Genomic DNA, 15289 nt, shown 5'->3' on the forward strand with positions numbered 1-15289 from the left:
AGGATAAGCCTAACATGAGAGAATTAAGGGGAATGTAGAAAGAGAAGTCTTGTCACTGTGAGCCAATACCCTTGGTGAGAATATTTTCTCCTTCCCTGAGTGTGGAAACACATAGAAAAGGCCACAGCTGTTTTCACAGGGACAGAAGAATACACAGAATGCTCAGAATCCTGAGAAGTCCGCTTTATCATGGTGTTAAGTACTGGATGCTTTGCTGAAGACTTGAATTTTATCTCTCCTCAATCTAAAGAATGTCACTAATTATTTGTTTTTATGATAGTAAATGTTATTTGGAAAAATAAAAATTTCCAGAGGGAGGCCTTGACATCCTCTCAGCTAGCTTTCTTTGTGGTTTGTATCTCTATTTAATGACAAGTTATTTGTGAGCAAATCCAGTGACGAGAAGATCTGCAAAGTCATTGGGGATGATCTGCATCTAGATTGGGGTTTCCAAGGGCACATCTGAGTCATGGTTTTACAGGATGAAAACTTTAAATGGCATACACAAGCCCCTAAACTATAGCTCTCTTGGGTCTCTTTCCCTGTAATTGCAGAATGAGAACAAAGCTGATCAGCTGCATGATTTTATTGCAAGCTAAGTCAAGCTACTAGCAGTTTCAAGCCATCTATCAGGAAGGATCTAAGCACTAACAAATATTAGGGCTGTGTTCATGTGTTCTTGATTTACAATTTTATGTAAATTTAATGCAAATTAGGCATGGCCCTAGGGCTCCTGTCAAGATGCCAGTGCAGTCAGTTGTATGGCAAAGTTTGACTGTAGCTTCTATTAATGTGTTATGGAATTGATTATTGCAGCATTTAAATTATTGCTCTCCCAAGTCCTCTGATTAATAGATTGAAACCAGAGTAAAACACATCAGAGACTGCCTGGTGGAGGGGTGGTTTAGTCATGTGACTTCTATCTTGGTCCATTTGCAATGGCTGGGAGTTTCATTTTATTGCTTGTAAAAGGCATATCTACTGACTTGCAAAGTTCCTATCATAGCCAAAGCATAGGTTGCTGTCCTAATAGTTCAATGGAGAACACTTGAGCTCCATAATAAGACACACCAGGGTTTGGATCTCAGGCAGCCCATTTAAATGTATAAACATAACTGCAGATACATAAAGACATAAATGGATTGACTTACCAGCTCCCTCGAAACACAAGCGCATACACACACATCCGCACACACTTCAAAACAAAAGAAGTTCTACCTCATTTAATGTCAGAGGGAGGGAGATAACTAGTTTACTTAAGGCACCTTAAAAGAGATGTTATCTAATGACCAGCTCCACACATTATGAGATTCGTACACAATTTTAATATCTTCACAGCCTTTAAAATTATTGGAAAGCCACTAGAGACCGCAACTAGAAAATGTGTATTGTCCTATGTGGAATAAAATTGGGCAATCTGAGTATTACATTTCTTAGTTTCCAGATGAGAAAACAGAGGTTAAATTAAATTGAGGTTCCTTGCTAAAGGTCACATAGAGAGTTTAGCGAGTAGTTTGGAGCCAAGCAGACCGGGAATCAACTTTGAAGCACTTTCTATTGGAATGGAAATCTTTTACTTATGACTTTAAGAACTACCAGATTTATATTTGTCTGAGCTCTTAGTGCCAAATGACCAAAGCCTTTCCCCCCTTTTTTCTCATTCATCTATGTACTTTTTAGCTACAAACATAACCATCTTGAGAGAGTTAAAGCTAGAACTAGGTTAAATCATACTGTGTACACAGCCAGCCCATGTCAGCTCAACTGAAAATAACACAGTATTAACTTAATATTAAGTTATTAAATTTAACTTACCATTAAGGAATGGAGAAGAACATACTAAGTGCTAAGCATTTGTTTAGTATCTTGTTTGATTCTAATATTATTTTAAGTAGGTGTTAACAACTTTATTATAAATATGAAAAATGTGAAGTTCAGAAATAATAAGGAGCCTGCCCAAGGCTGCCTGTTGGCTGAGGACAGGGTTTCAAACCCACGTCTATTTGATTAAAAATATTACTGTATTTTCTTTTTAACCATATTGCTTTAAAAGAAAAAAAAGAGCAACAAAGCCTGTACTTGCAAGGATGATGATGAAAGGTCCCCTCCTTGAGCCTGAGTTACTAAAGGGGATTTTTTTGGACAATTATATGGATGTTGGCATTTGATATCCGGCACCAGATGGCTGATTCATTTCCCCTTAGGATGTTCAACTTTGTGATTATGTCAGTGATTCCATCCCTTCATGCTGTTTGTTCATGCTGCTGCCTACTCCATACCTCAACTCTACACGTTTTCACCACATCAAAGATGCTGCTTCTAGGTATGGCTGGCATCCTTCTCTCCTCGGATCCCACAGCACCTTCCTTCAGACTACAAGGGTCTTTGAAATTTTTCAAGTTCTGCCTTTCTCACTCTCAGTGGTTTCTGCAAATCCCACTTAACTGATCCTTAAATAAGTACTGTATTCTTTTCCTTTGCCCAATGGTGAGGCACCTTTGTGCCAAAGATACAGGACATCACTAAAGAATAGTAGTCATGAACGTGAGCTTTGCAGTCACACTGCCTACTTCAAATCTGTTATTCTTCTTGCTACTTAAATAAAGTTGTGGGTAAACCACTTAATTTCTCTAAGGCTGTTTTGTAATATGTAAAATAGAGATAAAATTAAATATTTAAGCCCTTTTTAATGAATCATAAGGATTAAACTAGATGATCTAGGTGGGCCCCTAGCCTGGTGTCCGTGGATCATGTGTTCTCACCCAGTACAGTGATGATGATAGTGATGGTGATGTCCACAATGATGACACCCACTGTGACGACAGCCGCACTGCTGCTGCTGCTCTGTCTCTCATGAGGCTCAGTCTTCCCCAGGGTCCTGCCCAGAGTCCAACAACTCTTTGAGTCTTTCCTCTCTTTGTCTGTTAACCTTGTGGTAGGCTCTTTCAGCTGTTGTTTGGGTCCCTCCAGTCCACTGTCTTCAGTTGTCCTTTTCCCTAGCATCCAGTCTTTAGCTTTACTTCTTTAGGATTCTAATGAGTCTTAGACCAGTACCACTTTAAGTTTTTAGCTACATTCATTAAGCATGTCTGAGGATGACATGCAACATACAGCAGCAACACATAGAGAGTTTGTTAAGTTCAATTTTAGATCGGTGGTGCTCCTGCACCTCAGAATTTCTGATTAAATAGTTCTGGGGGTGGAGCCTGATTATTTGCACTTCCAACACATGCTCAGTTGATACTGATGCTGGTACAGGGACCATACTTTGAGAACCACTACTTTAAAAGAAGTTTATACCTTAAGAACAGCTGGGGGAATAATCCTGCATAATTTCCTTCACTTTTAGATAGTGTTACATCCCTGAATATTCCTAAAACTAATCTTGGGATCAAACAGAAAGGGTGGATTGACAGATACCTCAACTTTTAAGATAACATCTTAGGCGCTCTAAGGTTTTTAACCTAGCCAAGTCCTGCGGAAAGAAAACCTCCTCTCCCCAAACTGTCCACTTTCAGGTACCAAAGCTGAAAAAATAAATGGTTGAGACATAAAAACTGCTCTAGACTTCAAAAATCTCAGCTTTATAAATGTTTAAGTGTTTCTCCCCCTCACATTTCTCCTGCGTCCCATTTTTCACCTGGAACCTTACTCTCCTTTTATATATTCTGACCATGTTAGTGACTTTTCAACATCTCCAACTTTTTTGTTTTGGTGGTTATTTTTCAGAGAGAAAGTAAGTTTTGTGTTTTTTTTTTATCAGTTCATGAGGGTCATTATACACAAAATAACCTGTGTTGACATAAATGTGCTGCATGGTTCACTAAACTCAATCTTTAGCTAAATGATATCTCCACACATTTCTTTGTGAGGTACACAGGTGAAAATTTTGCATCAGCAAAAATGCAAATTAGTGATGATTTTTGGGATCACTTGTGATTAGTGATATTATATTTGAATAGCCAAAGCTATATAAACATTTGAGTTACCCATTAAGTGATAGAACCCATTTCTAAAGCCAGATAATTTGGTTCGTACACTACCTCCTTCACAGATTCCAAGTTCAAAGATTAAGAAAACATCACCCATGGAGTTCCTACTGTGGCTCAGCAGGTTAAGAACTCGACATAGTGTCCGTGAGGTTGTAGGTTCAATCCTGGGCCTTGGTGAGTCAAGGATCTGGTGTTACCACAAGCTGTAGTGTAGGCCTGCAGTTGCAGCTCTGATTCAACCCCTAGCACAGGGAACTTCCATATGCTTCAGGTGCGGCCCTAAAAAAAGAAAAAAAGAAGAAGAAAGAAAACATCACCCTTAACTTCAATAAAATAAACAGATTCCTCTGTCATCATTCCTGTTATTGCCATTTCTTCTCTAAAGGTTACCTTCCTATGATTGCCTATTTTTTTCTGATTGTGCCTCAGGTGGAGGTGCTTGTGTTAAGGCAGTATTTATCTGATTGTTGCAAAACCTGCAAAAAAAAAAAAATCAGCAGTTTGGTTTATTGTGCTTTTCAAAATGCAGATTCCTGAGAACCACTCCCAGAAAAATTGAATCATAGGTTTTGGGAATGTGGCCAAAATTTGCAAATACTTTATGCTCTGCAGGTGATTCATGTACGTGGAAAAAACCAGGAACTACTGTTTTAGAAATCTAAGCAATCAATGAGAGGGATTTGCTGCAGCCTGCCTGCTCATTTTCCTGCATGCATGGAATCAAATTATATCTAAAACTCTGTGAAGCAGGTACTAGAGGCTTGCAATAGAAATATTAAATGTAAAATAAAATAAACCAGTGTACTCATCGAAAACAGAGATTAATCTCATCTTCTTGAGCTCTGGTAATAGTGGCTTTCAAAAACAAGATTTTTTAAAACTGTAACATTGAAAATCTCTACCTGGATGTGAATACAAAGGACATATGACAAATGATATTTTTTGTGATATTTTTAAAAATGTGAACCTTGTTTTTAAATATCTCATTCACCATACCTTATTATATTTATATTATTTTCAATTTATTTATTACATTATTCTTTAGTTTGGTACCTGTACTAGAGTGGTCATTTCCATGTTGAGTGTTTTGCTTTCCTTTTATGCTGTTCTAATTTGGTTAACATTGTTTATGAAATGGCCTACTCTGCAAATTGGAGATAATTTTTAAAACCGTTTTTGAATTTTTGAAATGTATTTATAAGTTAATATCTAAATTTCACCGTAATATTAAATAGAATCCTAGAATTTTTTCTCACCAAAAAAATTTTTCCTCTGCCTGGCATTGCTCATGGTTCAGGTATCTGGTGCGTGAACTGTGGTGTAGATTGCAAATGCAGCTTGGGTCCCACGTTGCTGTGGCTCTGGTGTAGGGCTGCAGCTATAGCTCCAATTCGACCCCTACCCCCTAGCCTGGGAACTTCCATGTGATGCAAACGCAGCCCTAAAAAGCTATAAATAAATAAATAAATAAATAAAGTAAGTAAGTAAGTAAGCCCTGTAGTGTTGGGTTGAAATTGGAGTTATTAGTGTTTTAATAGATGATAGATACCTAGATAGAAAGAAACCTATATGTAAATGTATCTGTTTATTTCCGAGCTTTGCCTATTGAAAAGACCTTGGAGCACTTACACCCTAGTAGCAATAAGCATATCATCCAGATGTTGATTTTAAGGTATCACTCTCCACAAAAAGGAAAAAGGGCTACTAGAAGAGATAGGTGATTCCTAGCTGCTGTGAGGGAGGAACGCTCTGAGTTTGGAGCATCCTTTGTGCCAGAAATTAAAGAAGTCCTCAGAGAAAAATGAGTTACGTCCTAAGTACCCAGAAGCTAACTTGAAATGGACTTTCAATGACCAATCCTGGGACAATTTAGGTATTGAAATAAACAATAGCAATATTATAATAGTGGTATAAATTAAACAATAATTATTAAATAAAGAGAAAATAAAACTATGCCTTATAATAGAATTCTAACTAATAAATGTAGAAGGAATGATAGAATTTGGCACTGATTGCAGAAATCATTCATTCAGGCAAAAAACATCAATGGATTCAAAAACTAGTAAGTGAAAGTAAATAGGAACTGAGCTTTTTACATAATCTCAAAGTAGTTCCCCACAAAGTATTCATCAATTACAAAGGGGAAAAAAAGAGAATGAAAGAGACAAAAAAGTAAATAAATGGGAGAAATTGACATCCTGTGCTAAAGGATAGGATATGGTGAGCAGAATGTAGAATCTCTTCTGTAATATTTCTATTAAAACCAGAGTCTACGTATAAGAAGATATCGGGCACTTTGAGATGGAAGAGCATTCTATAGATAGATTGGCCTGTTATTTTCATAAATGTCAAGGTCATGAAAGTCGGAAGAGACAGAGAAACTATGCTAGTTTATCATAATACAATACTAGATGGGATCTTGCACTGGATCATTTTACTAGAAATGCTCTATTGGGGCAATTGGCAACTTGACTGTAGTCTCTGGGCAGAGTATATAGTAGTGCTTTGTATTATTCCTGTAATTTTTCTGCACATTTGAGATTATTTTAAAAGAAAACAAAAACAATGTTATTTAAGGTGAATAACAGGATTAAATATTAGCGAATAAAATACAATTTATATTTATATTAAATTTGTATAACCAAGCAGGATTTTTCAAAGCATAATCCATTATAAAGAAATATATGAGACTGACACACTGCCTACTGTGTTAAGAAGGCACTGACAGTAAAGAAATATATGAATAAAATATATACAAACTCCAAGAGAAAAATCATGAGATAATCCCAATATCCTACGAAAATACATATGATATAATTCAACCAACCTCTATTCTTCCTGGGTTTTTTTGTTTTTTCTTTTTAGGCCTGTATCTGTGGCATATGGAAGTTCCCAGGCTAGGGGTCAAATCGGAGCTGCAGCTGCTGGCCTATGCCACAGCCACAGCAAAGCTAGATCCAAATTGCATCTTTGACCTATGCTGCAGCTCACAGCAATACTGGGTCCTTAACCCACTGAGCAAGGCCAGGGATTGAACCTGCATAGTCATGTATACTAGTCAGGTTCTTAACCCACTGAGCCACAATGGGAACTCCCTAACCTCTATTCTTTATTTTATTAAATACTCACATATTTAGTGAACTGAATATAGAGAATGTCTTTTTTAACATGAAAAAGATGGATAGCATCAACAGTAATTAATTCAAGAATAAGGCAGGGATACCAACAATCATTATTGTAGAATTTCTAATTAATGCAATAGGAGAAGAAAATGAAAACATTTAGTTGTGGGAAAAGAGGAAAGAAACTATATTTCCAGCTACAGTGATTACTAAGGAAAAAAAACTCATAAATTGATGACCAAAAATATTAGCACTAATAATAGTTTAAGTTGTCCAGTTACCTGAAAAAAAGTGTAAAGTTAATAGTTTTTATATTTGATTATAATAAATACTTTTAAAATATACTATAAAATGCCTATTCACAAAGCTTTAATAATATAAAAGCATTTGAGAATAAATTAAATAAACAATGTGGAGAACCTAAATGCAGAAGTTTATATAACTTTACCTGGCAGGAAAAAGGTTTTTTACTTGTTTTTTGTCTGTTTTTTTTGTTGTTGTTGTTGTTGCTCTAATGGAAAGGAAATATTTCATCCTTGAATGGCGACACAAATAATGCAAAGATGATAATTTTTCCCAAAATAAATATAATTTCTTATATTTCTAAAAATTACTTTGGGGATTTTTGATTGAAATTATACTAAATTTATCAAATTAATTATAAAGAATAGGTGGGCATAAATAGCCAATACACTTTTAAAAATTGTTTTATTGGGGCAGTAAGGCTTCTACTGTACTTCTAAATATTAACATATTTTGTAAAGTAAAAACTATCAAAACAATGTATTTTTTATATAAGAATGATTAAATCTGTGGATATAAGTGAAATGCATAAAACACTACCACATAAACCACATATAAGTTCCAGGTTTATTTAAAACCATGGAGAAATCAGAGTTCCCATCATGGCTCAGCAGAAACAAATCCAACTAGGAAACATGAGGTTGTGGTTCGATCCCTGGCCTCACTCAGTGGGTTAGGGATCCAGTGTTGCCGTGAGCTGTGGTGTAGGTCTCAGACACAGCTCGGATTTGATGTTGCTGTGTCTGTGGCATAGGCTGGCAGCTGTAGCTCTGACTGGACCCCTAGCCTAGGAACCTCCATATGCTACAGGTGAGGCCCTAAAAAGAAAAAAAAAACAAAAAACAAACAAACAAACAAAAACTTGGGGAAAGTATGATTATTCAACAGATGGTTTTGAATTGAAGAAAAAGTAAAACATATATTTACTGAACAACCAGTCATGAAAGTTAATACCAGATCCCTTAAAGATTTAAAAGCAGAGAATAAAGGAGAAGAAAAGCTGACACTTTCATATCTTCCTGTTGAGAGTGTAAATTAGTGGAAATTTGGCACAAGATAATGTAGGGACCTCTATCAAGTAAATAAAAACCCTAATAGAACCATCAACAAATATATAACCAAACAGAGTGAGGAGAGCATTCTCAGCATAAAAGCAAGTAAAACAGCATAAAGAAAAAAATGAATAAATTTGACTACACATATAAAAATTTCTAATTAAGAGGAGGGATAAAGTGATCTAAAAACAAAATATGTTTAGATCAATAAAGATGAAAAAATTAGTACAGAAACTGACTAAAACCGGTCAAAGAACATAAATTGCCAATTTATAAAAGGATCCTTGAAAATAGCAAACATCTGGAAAACTATAAAACCTCACTAATAATCAAGGAAATGCAAAGTAAGACAGCAATAAATTATTATTTTTATCAATACTACTTAAAAAGAGTTAACAGAATATGGCTAGCCAGAATTGTCAAGTCGGTGGGAAAACTGCCACTTTTATATTTCCCTGTTGAGAGTGTAAATTAGTAGAAACTTTGCTTGGTAATGTAGGGATATCTATCAAAGTTTTTAAACTATATTTGTATCCTTTGACCTAGTATTTCCACTTCTGTGGATGTGTGGAAAGAAAATCCTCTGAAATGCAACATGGATTTTTATACAGAGTGTTCATCATAGAATTATTTTTAAGTAAATTATGGAAAACATCTGAAATATTCAGAGTAGGAAATGAGGAAGTAAAATTGGGGTCATTTCGTAAGAAGAAACACTATTATGATGGACTTTAGGATGACTGTCCAACATTTGAAAGTCTTCCCTGTGTTTAGGAATTTCCCTCCTTTCAGTATTGTTGGGATGCAGACATTACTATCCAATGTAAAAGCTAAAATAAAATCCAGATACCCTCAAAACCAGGGCTTGGACATGAGATCTAGGCCTTGAAACTCCACTGCACCTACCCAGACTCAGAACTATCAATAGACATTATTTATACAAGAAACTGAAGAACGAAGAGAATCTATTCGGGCAATTGGTGGCATCCATAGTGAGTTTATATAGGAATGGCTGTTATCAGTGATGTTTCACAAAGGTCTGGCTCTAGCACCGTGTCAGCTATGGTGGAAGCTATGTCATCTCATGTTCAGATTCACCAGCAGTCATGCACTTCTCATAAGACTTTTTGGGCATAATTCTGGTTTTACACACTTCTCAGTTGCAACGAGAGGCACAAGAGAGCTGGAGATGTTTTCTGTTTCTTCCAACTAAAAAGTGATTTATGCATCTAAGCAGCCATTAATGATCATGATTTATAAAACATGATTTATAAAACATTTTATTATATAATAAACATATTTGCAATATATGGTTAATTAAAGTGAAAGGTTACAAAACAGAATAATCTATAACCTTGATTTTGTCAACTATAATAAATACACAACTTACACTGTGCGCATGCATAAATCCATTGGAAAAGAATAAAGAATGAAATGTGCCAAATTAGTTTTATATTAATTTTTCAAATATTGTATTTACAGGTAAAATTATATTACTTTTCAAATAGTATTTGTGCATACATGTATTATATCTGGAAAATATTTTTTAAATGTAATATTTTAAAATTATTAAAGTAATAAACTCATGATTATGGAAAGGACAGGTTTTCATAATATTTTTCAGAGAGCAAAATTTCTTTTTGGTGACTGCTACTTCCATTTTATTTTCCTTTTTATCTACTTATTTTTCTTCCTTCAACCCTTCATTGTTCTCTCACCAATTTATTCTTCTGTCTTTTCTCTCTGGTAGATACATTAATTCCAAAATGATAAGGTCTGGAGTTCCTGTTGTGGCTCAGTGGGTTAAGAACCTGACATAGCATCTGTGAGGATGCAGATTTGATCCCTGGCCTTGCTCGGTGGGTTAAAGATCCTGCATTGCCACAAGCTGTGGTGTGGGTTGAAAATAAGGCTCAGATGCTGTGTTGATATATCTGTGGTATAGGCCAGCAGCTGCAGCTCCAATTTAAACAAACCCTAGTCCTGGAAATTTCATATGCTGCAGGTGTGGCCCTAAAAAGAAAAGAATAAAATTATAAGGCCTTAATTTCTTACATCCTGTAAAGATATATTCTTTCTAAAAGAGATATAAAGATAATGCTATACACACACACACATCAATTACAAAGTCTTGAGGAGGAGGAACAAAAAGATATTTTGTATGAGGTGATCTCTTCAGATGAAGTAAAATTGTAGAATAAACAATTTCCTGCATAAAATTTCCAAGTCCCATCCTGATTTCAAAACAAGCAAACAAAATGCAGAACCAAACAAGACCCCTTCTATCTGGATTTCTTAAAAGCTGCTTTAACCGTGTACTTGGCTTCATCTGCCCGCTTGCCCAAGCTGAAGCCCATAATCTGACAACTCATTGGCCTTCTTACTGGCACCCTAAACTCGTATATTTGCTCTTGTCTTGACCTCTCTCATCCCTACCAATGAGTAACCTCTATTTTCCTTTTCTCCCTCTCATCTAAAAGTATCTAGGGAATGAGATATTGTAACATGTAATTGAGCCCTATAAAGGCATGCTAATCTCAGCTGATTCCTCATGCTTTCTGGAAATCTCTCCATACTCCACTTGCTGATTTTCAACTCAGTTGCTTAAAACAGCTTTTCCTTTTCTTTTCCTTTTCCTTATTTTGTATTTACTACCTCCCACTGCCCCTCCCTTTTTAAAGAGCCAATTTTCTCATGTCATTCTCTTTGACTTCTATTTAGGTCACATTACTAAGGATTCCCTTTTTTCTTGCAGTCTCTTTTCTCCTTATTTCCCAAAATAATGCCCTATTCTAATGTTCTCTCTCTCAGACTGTGTTAACTTGAAATCCTCTAGTTGTATGATCTTAATATTGCTGCATGTTTCATCAGACCTATCCTTGCTTCTTCTTCCTTTCCAGATTGTGTCCATTGCTGACCTCATCTTTAATGCAAGATCCATATAATTTGATTCTAAATCTTCATTGCCAGCACTGCTCTTTTTTTGGGGGGGGGGCGGGAAGAGGGAAATCTTGTTGTAGAAATACTTTCTATCTTTACATTTTTTGTGATCAAGTCAAAATTAATCTTTACCTCCAAAGCATATCTTCTTTTACTTCTGATTTCCTCATTTCTGATGTTGACAAATTGATCTTCTTGAAAGCAAGATTATTTCTAACATCTCCATCCCCATCTATCTCTTCCATTCAATCAGTCACATATTTTGTGAATCATGCTTTCTTACCTTCTCTAATTTAGGCCCTCTTTACCTCTTTCCTACATGTCTCTTTCAAGACAAGTTGTACCTCTTGCTCCTACCTTTCTATATTCTAAATTGCCCTGAATATGACTTCTAGATATTTGTGAAGTATAGCTCTGATATTAACACTCTTTGTCTCAAAAAAACTTTCACATTCTCACAGTTGCACACAGCCCTGAATGATATCACCCCAACATATTGTTCAAAACTAATTTCTCCCTCTGCACATACTCTATCCCTGAATAGTCAAACTCTTCCCGCAAATTGTGAAAGTAGAGTTAGCCAGGCAGGAAAAGTGAGGTGCGGAGGATTCCAGGCAGAATTAGGGCATGTGGCTGATGAGCGGGACCACGGTGAATAAGGAGGATGAGAAACAAGAGGAGGCAGCAAAGTCTATGGAGCCTTGCAGGTATGCTAGGGGTTTTGTTTTACTTGTTTTTGGGTTTTTCAGGGGGGTGAGTTGGGGGAGAGATGTATGGGCATTCCAAGTATGACAGAAATCAACTGAAGATTTTAATCTAGGGTATAAATGGTTCCCAATGAGATTTTTAAAAATCACCCTGCACACTCTGGGGAGATTGTTTTCTCTAGCATGGCTCATTTGATCTTACCATTCACATGTAAGCTCTCTCTAATACTAGAAGCACTTTATTTCTCTCTGAACACATATCACATTCCATTTTATAACATGACTGTTTGGATATACATCTTATCTCCTCTACAGTTACTTGCTCCCAGCATGCATAGACTGTGCTTTGTTTCTCCTTGAAATCACACAGAACTTCAGAAAATATGTTTCAGAAATTAGTGGATAATGGATTAATGGTCTTACTTTCTAACAGAATCCTCCAGGTTTGCAGAGGAGCAGCATCTCCATTCACAGTGGATGACGAAATCATATAAAAAATGTTGACAATTGATGAAAATCCTAGTCTTTATTCATTGAGATTCTTCATCGCCTTACCTTTGTATGGAAGGAGCAAACCTTAGTAATTATCTGTACCCTGCTCCCTCTATCTTTGAAACAGCAATGAATCCCATCAGGTTCTTTGCAAGGGTATTATGAACATCACCCAACTAATAATTATTAAGTACTTTAAGTTTTCCAAAGAAAAATATCAGCTTCTCTCCTAGTATTTGCTTTGATGAAAAAAAAATATTAAATCTGAAAGAAAACTTACTGTTTTCTATCAAGTAGCCAGTCAGAAGAACTGTTACCAGACCTACCAGTTGACAAAAATGGGAGCATTTCAGATGGTTCCAGGCAGAAGAAGAGTGATAGATATAACTTTCCTGAATGCTGATTGGTTGCTGAGCAAATAATGATTTATGGCACGTTTTAAATTATGCTTCTAGATGAAGTGGTTTATGAAAGGGGAAATGAGATTGTTCTTTAATATCCTGAAGCATCTGAAAACCTATGCAACTTTCATTGATCTGCTCTCTGCTGGATAATACTGCTATTTAAAATCGATGACATATTTACTTCTCTCAGAATGCCTCTATGGATGTAAACCATGCCTCTTCATTGTTTGTTGAGAAATGAATTTCTTATTCATTTTCCCATTAAACTAGAGTTTCCATAGACTTTAGGGGTGCCACAGGTTTGTCAATATTCACTATATATTTTCATCCTCCTCCCCATTCCACTTTTATTGCATAATTACTGTGATAACTTGTGGATCTAGAGTTTTCTAAGACTGTAGTCTGCAGTAGTCTCTGAAAAAAAAAAAAAAAAAGAACAAACTGCTGAACTCCGTGCATTGCTCATCACCCAAATCCCAGCAGAATCCTTCCTAATAGTTCTTTAATAAAGAGAAGCAAAACATTAGCTTGAGATTTTAATATTGTTTTCTTTGGTGGGGGATGGGGGAGTATAGATTTTTCTTTTTTAATGGCAAGATACAGGAGAGGATGTGTCCAGAGAACAATCAATTCCCTGTGTTTGACTCAGATCAAATTTTAAAGCAACTTATTTCATTACTTTATTTATTTATTTATTTATTTATTTTAATTTTTTTTCATTTTTTATTACTCAAATAAATTTATCACATCTATAGTTGTATAATGACCATCACAATCTGATTTCACAGGATTTCCATCCCACAGCCCAAGTACATCCCCCCACCCCTCAAACTGTCTCCTCTGGAGACCATAAGTTTTTCAATGTCTGTGAGTCAGCATCTGTTCTGCAAGGAAGTTCCCTCTGTGCTTTTTTCAGATTCCACATGTCAGTGAAACCATTTGATGTTGGTGTCTCATTGTATGGCTGACTTCACTTAGCATGATAGTTTCTAGGTCCATCCATGTTGCTAAAAATGCTGGTATTTCGTTCTTTTTAGTGGCTGAGTAATATTCCATTGTGTATCTGTACCACATCTTCTGGATCCACTCCTCTGTCGATGGACATTTAGGTCGTTTCCATGTCTTGGCTATTGTAAATAGTGCTGCAATGAACATTGGAGTACATGTGTCTTTTTGAGTCCTGGTTTTCTCTGGATAGATGCCCAGGAGTGGGATTGCTGGATCAAATGGTAGTTCTATTTTTAGTTTTCTGAGGAATCTCCATACTGCTTTCCACAGTGGTTGCACCAATTTTACAATCCCACCCACAGTGTACTAGGGTTCCTTTTTCTCCACACCCTCTCCAGCACTTACTGTTTGTAGACTTTTGGATGATGGCCATTCTGGCTGGTGTAAGGTGGTATCTCATTGTGGTTTTGATTTCCATTTCTCTAGTAATGAGTGATGTTGAACATCTTTTCATGTGTTTCTTGGCCACCTGTGTGTCTTCTTTGGAGAATTGTCTGTTTAGATCTTCTGCCCATTTTTGGATGGGGTTGTTTGTTTTTTTGGTATGGAGCTGCAGAAGTTGTTTATAAATTTTGGAGATGAATCCCTTGTCAGTCGATTCATTTGCAAAGATTTTCTCCCATTCTGTGGGTTGTCTTTTCATTTTGTTTAGGGTTTCCTTTGCTGTGCAGAAACTTTGAAGTTTGATTAGGTGCCATTTGTTTATTTTTCTTTTTATTGTCAATACTCTTATAGGTGTATCTGAGAAGATGTTGCTGTCATTTATGTCAGAGAGTGTTTGGCCTATGTTTTCCTCCAGGAGTTTGATAGTGTCTGGTCTTATATCTAGGTCTTTAATCCATTTGGAGTTTATTTTTGTGTATGGCATAAGGGAGTATTCTAATTTCATTCTTTTACCTGTGGCTGTCCAGTTTTCCAAGCACCACTTATTGAACAAGCTGTCCTTCCTCCATTGTATAGTCTTGCTTCCTTTGTCATAGATTAGTTGGCTGTAAGTGCATGGGTTTAATTCTGGGCTTTCTATCCTGTTCCACTGATCTATATTTCTGTCTTTGTGCCAGTACCATGCAGTTTTGACGACTGTTGCTTTATAGTATAGTCTGAAGTCCGGGAGCCTGATTCCTCCAGCTCCATTTTTCTTTTTCAGGATGTCTTTGGCTATTCTGGGTCTTTTGTACTTCCAAACAAACTTTAACATATTTTGTTCAAGTTCTGTGAAAAATGTCCTTGGTAATTGGATAGGGATTGCATTGAATCTGTAGATTG

At 36.1% G+C, this 15289-nt stretch overlaps 1 protein-coding gene across 6 annotated transcripts in view; it reads left to right on the forward strand.

The window, feature by feature from the left end:
• LSAMP (limbic system-associated membrane protein) overlaps positions 1 to 15289 on the forward strand; it is a 628666-nt gene that overhangs the window by 341266 nt on the left and 272111 nt on the right.

The sequence above is a fragment of the Sus scrofa genome, chromosome 13, assembly GCF_000003025.6.
Source record: "Sus scrofa isolate TJ Tabasco breed Duroc chromosome 13, Sscrofa11.1, whole genome shotgun sequence".
Lineage (NCBI taxonomy): Eukaryota > Metazoa > Chordata > Mammalia > Artiodactyla > Suidae > Sus > Sus scrofa.